At 40.4% G+C, this 8,395-nt stretch overlaps 1 pseudogene; it reads right to left on the reverse strand.

The window, feature by feature from the left end:
- Nucleotides 1–4,555: 4,555 nt before the first annotated feature.
- LOC129513915 (serine/arginine repetitive matrix protein 1-like) lies at nt 4,556–7,277 on the reverse strand (annotated as a pseudogene).
- Between the last annotated feature and the right edge of the window lie 1,118 nt (nt 7,278–8,395).

Consider the following 8,395-nt stretch of genomic DNA (forward strand, 5'->3'; position numbering starts at 1 on the left):
CTTCCTTCTCTGCTCTTTATTGAAGTAAATGTTACATGTAGTAAAATGCACAGATCTTGAGTGTTCTGTTGGATGAATTTTGACAAATATATGCACCTGAGTGGTACATACCTCTATCAAAATATGAAACATTTCCATGAGCCCAGAAAGTTCCTTCGTGAACTCCCTCTGTCAATGCTGTCCCTCCCCTCACTCAAAGGCAGCTTCTGTTCCGTACTCCATCATCAGAATTGGTTAATGTAAGCCATTTTTTAATGTGCTTATTTATATATCTCCTTTTGTGAAGTATCTTTCAAACCTTTTGACCCTTTTTATGGGGTTGATTATCTTTCTATTACTAATTTACAGTCATCTTTAATATATTCTAGTCATAAGTCCTTTGTCAGATTTATTTATCGAGAATAGTCTTCTTCCAACTTCTGATTGACTTTTTTTTTCTTTTTTTCTGATTGACTTTTTCATCTGCTTAGCAATGTCTCCTGATAAGCAATTCTTAACTATATCACAGTCCAATTCCTCAATGTAATCTCTGTGTTTAGTAAGTAAGTTTTTGGTGAATTATCTAGGAAACCATGCTTATCCCAAGTTCATAGAGATGTTATCCTGTCTCCTAAAAAATTTTTATTTTAGTTTGTATGTTTAGTCTTATGATTGTTCGTGAATTAATATTCTGTGTGCTATAAACTATGGGAGAGATCTATCTCCCCCCCCATGTTTACTCAGTTTTTCATGCACTAGGGATTAGTATATGCATTCTTAACCTATCTCAATCTGTAATTAAAATTGTATGACATTACACAAAATGTAAAATCCTTGCAACAATATAATTTTGTCATCACCTGTCCTTTATGCTACATTTATCATATATTTTATTTCTATATTTTCTATAAAACCCATAATATAATGTTTTTTTATGATTGAGTAGTTACTCGTCTTTTATATAAGTTAAGAGATGAAAAAGGAGAAAGTCCAACATATCTTTATTCACAAACTTCTCGTTTCCAGTGCCCTTCGTATTTTTCTGTGGATGCATATTTCTGTTTGGTAACCTTTCTCTTCAATTCAAATAACTTATTCTTAGCATTTCTTGTGGTGCAGATCTCCTGGCCTCACATTCCTGTGACTTTTATTTATTTGAAAATGTCTTTATTTCAATCTCATTTTGAAGCCTCTTTGTGGGGTCTGAGATGCTGAGATGACAGGTTTGTTTGGGTCATTTTTTTTTAAAGATTTATTTATTTATTTGAGAGAGAGAGAGAGAGGGAGAGAGAGAGAGAGAGAGAGAGAGATAGATAGAGAGAACATGTGAGCAGGAGGAGGGGCAGAGGGAGAAGGAAAGAATCTCAAGCAGACAACCTGCACAGTGTAGAGCCTGATGTGAGGCTCCATCCCACAACCCTGAGATCATGACCTGAGCAGAAGTCAAGAGCTGGCCACCTAACAGTCTGAGCCACTCAAGTGCTCCCGGGTCATTTCATTGCTTATTCACGTCTGCTGTTACTGCTGGTAAATCAGCAGTCATTTGTATGTTTCCCCCTCAATCACGTCTTTCTCTCTGGCTGCTTTTCAGACTAGATGTGGTTTTGTGTGTGTTTTTCCTGCTTGGGATTTTCTGTGATTTGTGGTTCTGTAAATTGAGTTTTCATCACGTTTTAGAAAATTTCAGCCATTATTTCTTCAAGTACTTTTATCCTGTTCCGTCCCCCTTCTCTTTTGGGCAGTCCAATCACATGTTATATTTGGATGGTCTCTCAAAGGTCACTGAGGCTCTGTTCATTTCTTACTTTCTTTTTTTTTTCTCTCTCTCTTCTTAAGATTGGATCATTTCTCTTATTTTCAAACACACTATTTCTTCTGCCATATGCAATTGACCAGATGTTAAGCCAATGTTGTGGATTTTTTTCACTTCAGATGTTGTGAGTTGTAGTCTTAGCATTTCCATTTGATTCTTTTTATAGTTTCTATTTCTTTACTGAGATTTCCCATCTTGTTTATTAACTTTCTTTAAGTTCTTGAGTCTATTTATAATAGCTGCTTTAATGTCCTTGACTGCTATTCCAAAACTTTTGTCATCTCAGAGTGAGTTTCTATTATTTTTTTTCTTTATTATGGATCATGTTTTTCTGCTATTGTGCATGCCTATTAATTTTACAAATTGTAAAAAAAATTTTTTACAAATTATATAATGGGAATTTCAGATAATGTAATATGTTTTTATTATATCTTTCTTTAAAGATGTTTTGGGTTCTGGTGTAAGTCTTCCAACTTTGCTCTTTTTAAAAAGTGTTTTTGGATATTCTGGCCTTTTGCATTTTTAGATAAATTCAGAATCATCTTGTCAATTTCCTGGAAAAAAAATACTGCTGGGGTTATGAGGGAGACTTTATTAAATCTATTGGTCAGTTTGAGAACACTGACATCTTTCTGACACTAAGTGTGTTGATGAGTATATTCATGAACTTTATTTCTACATGACACTGTATTTTCTTTTATTGGACATAATAATGATTAGTAACACTTTGTCTATATGTCTATATGATTTATAAGTATTTTGCTGCATTTATTCCTTTGTATTTACTTTTTTCAGATGTTATAGATGGTGTCATTTAAAAAATTATTTTAAATTACTTATTTAAATATAAAAATGTAACTAATTTTGTGTGTTGACTTTAGGCAGTGACCTTACTAAGTTTACTTTTTAATGTAAATGGATTGCCTGTGTATATTTGACTATTTTAATAATGCCAATGAAAATAATGGCACTTTTATTCCTATACTTTCAATTCTTCTATCTTTTGTTTCTTTTTCTTGCCATATGGTGCTATGATATCTAGTACTATCTTGACTAGAGTTGGTAATAATGAGCATCCTTGTCTCATTTCTGGTCTCAGGGGGAAAGCTTTCAGTACTTTACCATTCTGTATGATGATACCTGTAGATTTTTTTATATTTTATATTTTAAATTAGTTTTAATTTTTTTACTTCTACTAGTAGTTAAATAATTTGATCATAAGTGCTAAATTTTTATTATCTACTTTTCCCACATCTATTGGGATGATCATGTGATATTTGTTCTTTTTTTTTTAATTTAGAAATTTATTCTGTTTAATCCACAAGCTTTATATAGCTTTAGTTCAAAAACAAAAAACAAAAACAGTGAAAACAAGACACTATTTCAAAGTCTGGACCCTTCCAGCCTTCCAAATCTGAGAGCTCTGAAAGTTGTATATACCAATTGGAAGAACAAGACAAAATTATGAATGGAGCCATGACATTTCATAAAACAAACTTTTATAGAACTGAAGGATCCTTCCTGGGACTAGTTAATTGCCTTTACAAAACAACAAAACAAAAAAAAAAAAAAACACAACAGAATAGAATGAGTTCCGGTGTTCCAAATCAACTTGTTACACATCAATATAAACCCACAGTGTCCTGCCAAACAACATGCTTTCATTTTCCATCTCGTCCTAGAGCTTGAATCCTGATTCATTTCAGCAGAGATTCCACAGGCAACAGGAAAGATTGTGGCATTAAAATATTCATTTATACTTTGTGGTAGTTCAACAGTGGTCTTATTTCTGGGCAAGCTTGCAAACCATACAAGGTTGGAAGTATCATAAATTAAATGGGTGCTAAGACTCAAATGAGAAACAAAAATAAAGAAAAAAAATGACAAGAAAGGAAAACCTCTGGGAATAGCCAAGGCCTTTAAAGAAACCATAAAAATGACAACAATATTGAAACCCCTTTTTTAAAAAGGGAATTTTTTTTTTTGGCTTAAAATATTTCACTCTAAATGAATTTATGTCAGCTGTCAATGAAAGAATGTAACTAATACACTGTGGACACCTTTTGCAATGTAAATCCATGCCCCCCCTTTTTTTTTACATGGTGAACTTCAACCTAGCAATTATTACAACAAATGTTATAGTCTAAAGTGTTGCACGCTTTGCGGCAACACGATCAGGGTCCTAAGGGTAAGGGGATGAGGAAATAAAAGAAAAGTAAAGAGATGGGGACAGGAGGGACACAGTGGATGATGTCCAAGCAGTGTCAACTTAATTTAAGGTTTTACGGTATCATACAGCACAAGCAGAATAAAGATAAAGGAATACCCACATGCATGACAGACCCTACTGACACAGGAGGGTTTTAGTTAACAGATAAACATGCTATTCTAGATGCATATGCTTTTTAAAGGACAATGGATATGATTAACAGACCAGTAAGAATAGCACAGACCCCTATTTAACTTTACCACCAGGCTAGAACACATTATATCAATTGTATTATGTGGGCGATCACGTAAAAGTGAGCTCTGGAAACCATTGCTTAAGCCCTTTCTCAAGCGTCAACCAACTATTTAGCCTTTGGGCTCCCGAGCCTTATGAGTAAATGAGGGACGCAAGTCCGCCAAGTCCGAGCTTGGTTTGGTTTAGTAACTCTAGCTAATCCGTGGCCATCCACTCTAAAGCTCAAACACATTTTAGCAATTTTGAAATTGAATTGCGTACAAACCAAATAAAATGTACATCGTGACACACATTCTTGCCTAAGACTGTGGGGACGCTTGAGCCTTCTGCATCGACCTCAGTGCCTTTTCACGCAGGTGCTTCTCTAAGTCGTCAAGGTTGTCGTCGGGCTCACTCTCGGTCTCCTTCTTAGGCTCGGGCTCTGCCTCCGGTTCCTCCTGTGCTGATGTGGTCCTGGGGGCCGCAGGGGCCGTGGGAGTGACAGCTGCTGCAGCGGCTGCCGCCATGGCCTTTTGCTTCTTGTGTTTTTTGTGCTTCTTGTGCTTCTTAACCTTTTTGTGTTTCTTGTCCTTCTTTTTCTTCTTTTTCTTTCCACCTCCTTCTGGGTCTGAGTTCCTTGTCAAAGATGGACTTGGTGTTGGGCTTTTAGCCTTTTTGACCGGTACCGCTGGTGAACAGTTGGTAGAGGGGGACTGAGACTGGACAGGGGATAGAGGTGCTGGGGTTTTTTTAGCTGCTGGCTCAGGAGATCCTGAGACAAACCGAGAGGAGGAAACCCTCCTTACAGACTGAGGGCTTGATGAGGCAGCCTTTTTTTGGTTTTTTGGGTTCTGGAGTCCTGGAGACTCTCCTAATGGGCCTAGTACTTGGAGAAGAGGACTGCCTTCTTTGGGGTGATGATGATGCTCTTCTGCGAACAGGTGGAGGACTTGAGGAGGTCTGGGGAGCTCGAGGCCCGTGGTGAGGGCGAATGCCTCTCGTTTGGTTGTGGTGACCAGGGCTCCCAGGTAGACCGGCTCGGGGAAGACCCTTTCCTATGCTTTGATGATAATGAAGGCGAACATCTCTTGGTGACTGGGGAGCTTCTTTGTTTGGGAGGTGGAGAATGGGAGACCCGACGCTTTGGTGGTGGAGATGGTGATGCCCTTCGTTTAGGAGGGGGAGGGGGGGAAGCCGTTCTTCTCTTTGGAGGTGAAGAAGGAGAGTATCTCCTCTGTATGGGAGGAGAGTATCTTCTTGGGGATGGTGAGTGCAGGCGGGGGGGGGGGGGAGAAGGAGTTCTTGGTTGTGGTAGTGGCGTGGGGACCTGCGCCTAGGAGGAGCAGGGGCAGAAGGCGAACGTGGCCTTCTGGTGGGTGGTGGGGAAGGACTCCTCCTCTGTCTACCGCGAGGTGAAGTCTCTTTCTGGCGCTTTCGAGGTGATGGAGAGGCACTCCGGGGAGGGGAATGTCTCCGCCGCCTGCCTACCTCACCATTCTTCACATGGGAACTCTTGGGGCTCTCATCTTCTGAGGAAGAAGAGGAGCCAGAATCAGATGAAGACTGCTGGTTCTGTCGTCTGTATTGAGGTCTCTGCTGCACAGAATGTGCCGCAGCCATTCCGCCACCTTATCTTCTTCCGATTCAGAGAACTCTACTTTTCTAGGCTTAGGTGCTGGTGAAGGGGACTCTCTTTTCTCAGTACCTTCATGTTTTGTCACTTTACCTGAAGTTCTCCCTGGAGAGACAGAAACACGACTTCTTCTTGGACGATTTGCCTGCTGGGGTGTTGGGGGCTGACGAGTTTTGGGCGGTGGAGTTGCTGGAGGTGATGGCCTATGCCTTCGCCTCGGAGGACTTGCTGAAGGAGATAACCCACGAGTTTTTCGAGGGGGACTGCATGTCCTCTTAGGAGGCTTCTTCGGCGGTGACCGGGAACGAGATGAAGAGGATGATGAGCTACTTCCAGACAAGGATGCTGATGGACGTCGTCCTCGTCTCACTGGAGATCTGCTCCTTCTTTGCCTGGGGGGAGGTGGCATTCGTCTTGGTGGGGCTCTTCTGCGAGGAGATGGCCACCTTCTCGGACTTGGCCTCCTTCTAGGTGAGTCTGATCTTGATCGGGATCTGTGACGCTGTCTAGGTCGAGTATGAGAAGAAGAGCGAGACCGTGTCCGGGATCTTGATTTGGAACGAACGGGACCGAGATCTTGGTCGGGTCTTCTTCTGCTTCTCCTTTTTGGAATTTTTCTCCAGAGAAGGTTCCTTAGGCTCTGGTACAGGTTCGGGTTTGGGAACTTTCAGGATGTCACTAGTAGAAGTGGCCTCTCGTACTGAAGGTTCTTTTACTTTCGCTGATGGTTCTGGGAGCTCTGGAGGTTTTTCCTTCTTTTCTGGAGCAGGGGAAGGACTCCAGCTCTTGGTTCTGTGATGGGGAGATCTAGAATGACTGCGCTTTCTCCCTCTCCTGACAGGGGAAGATCGTCTTCTAGGGGAAGGAGATCTGGATCTGCGTCTTCTTGGGCTTCGAGACCTCTCCCTTTTTTCTCTGCTGCTTCCTTTTTCTTCCTTATCCTTCTTATCCTTGTCTTCATCTTGCTTTTTTTCACAGATGCCAACTTTTCTTGTTCAATCTGTCTTTGTTTTATTTCTTCTTTCTTCCGTTCTAGAAAAGCAGAAGGGATTCCAGCGATGTTTTCTTGTGCACGTAAGAGCAGGGGCCACAGTTCTCCCATAAATTCTCTAGCATTTTTTTTCCATTCAAAAACCCAGGCAGGTTGATCTGCATCATTTTGGAGTCTGGAGTCTTCACTTCCAGCTGGTTGAATATAAACTCAATCACAACATCATTTTCAAACCCAAGGATTTCTGTTGCTTGTTTTGTTATCCAAGGCTTTATAACCTCCAAATTTACTTTGCTCATGTCCACCTTTTTTTTTCTAGGCATTCTGCAAATTTCAGCTGCTTCACTAGCTTCTTCTGTTTGTTGCTGAACCGATTATCCTGTTCTGCACTTGTTCCAAGGAAGAATCCCGCGTCCATCTTCTGCCTCGCTCGGACCTGATATTTGTTCTTTATTCTCCTAAAGCAGTAATGGATTTTATATTATTATTATTTTTTTGGGGGTAATGGATTTTTGAGTGATAAAGCAACCTTGCATTCCTAAAATGAACTCAACTTTTTCTTTTTTCCTTTTCTAAAAAAAATATTGCTAGGTTAGGTTTTCTTTTTTTTTTTTTAATTTATTTACTTATGATAGTCACAGAGAGAGAGAGAGAAAGAGACACAGGCAGAGGGAGAAGCAGGCTCCATGCACCGGGAGCCCGACATGGGACTCGATCCCGGGTCTCCAGGATCGCGCCCTGAGCCAAAGGCAGGGGCCAAACCGCTGCGCCACTCAGGGATCCCTAGGTTAGGTTTTCTAATGCTTTCTTTAAAAATTTTTGCCTCCATGTCTATGAAGCACATTTATGTTTGATTTACCTTTCTTACAATGTTCTTGTCAGGTTTTACTATCAAAATTATACAGGTCTCATAAAATTAACTGAGAATTGTTCTCACTTTTTTTTAAAAAAGATTTTATTCATTTATTTAAGAGAGAGAGAGAGCACAGGGGCAGAGGCAGAGGCAGAGGCTGCTGAGCAGGGAGCCGGATGTGTGACTGAGTCCCAGGACCCTGAGATCATGCCCAGAACTAAAGGCAGACACTTAACTGACAGGCCACCCAAGCACCTTGTCACTTTTTTTTTTTTTAAGATTGTATGTATTTATTTTAGAGAAAGAGAGACAGAGTGAGCATGAGCTGGGAGAGGGGCAGAGGGAGAAAGAGAGAGAGAATCTCAAGCAGACTTAATGCTGAGCACAGAGCCCAACACTGGACTCAGTCTCACAACCCTGTGATCGTGACCTGAGCCAAAATCAAGAGTTGGGTGCTTAACAGACTGAGCCACCCAAGCAACCCTGTTCTCACTTTCCCTTTATAGGAGTAATTTGTGTAAGATTGGCTAATTGTAGATACTTAGAAGGATTTGCAATTAAAGCCATCTGCATAAAAAGTTTTGTGTTTGGGGGACAAATGTTTTTCATGGTTTTTTATTTCTCTAATATGCAGAAGAATATATTTTTTCTGTTTCTTGTGTCAGTTTGGTTCATAGTATTTT

Source organism: Nyctereutes procyonoides, unplaced genomic scaffold, assembly GCF_905146905.1.
Source record: "Nyctereutes procyonoides isolate TBG_1078 unplaced genomic scaffold, NYPRO_anot_genome, whole genome shotgun sequence".
Taxonomy (NCBI): Eukaryota; Metazoa; Chordata; class Mammalia; order Carnivora; family Canidae; genus Nyctereutes; species Nyctereutes procyonoides.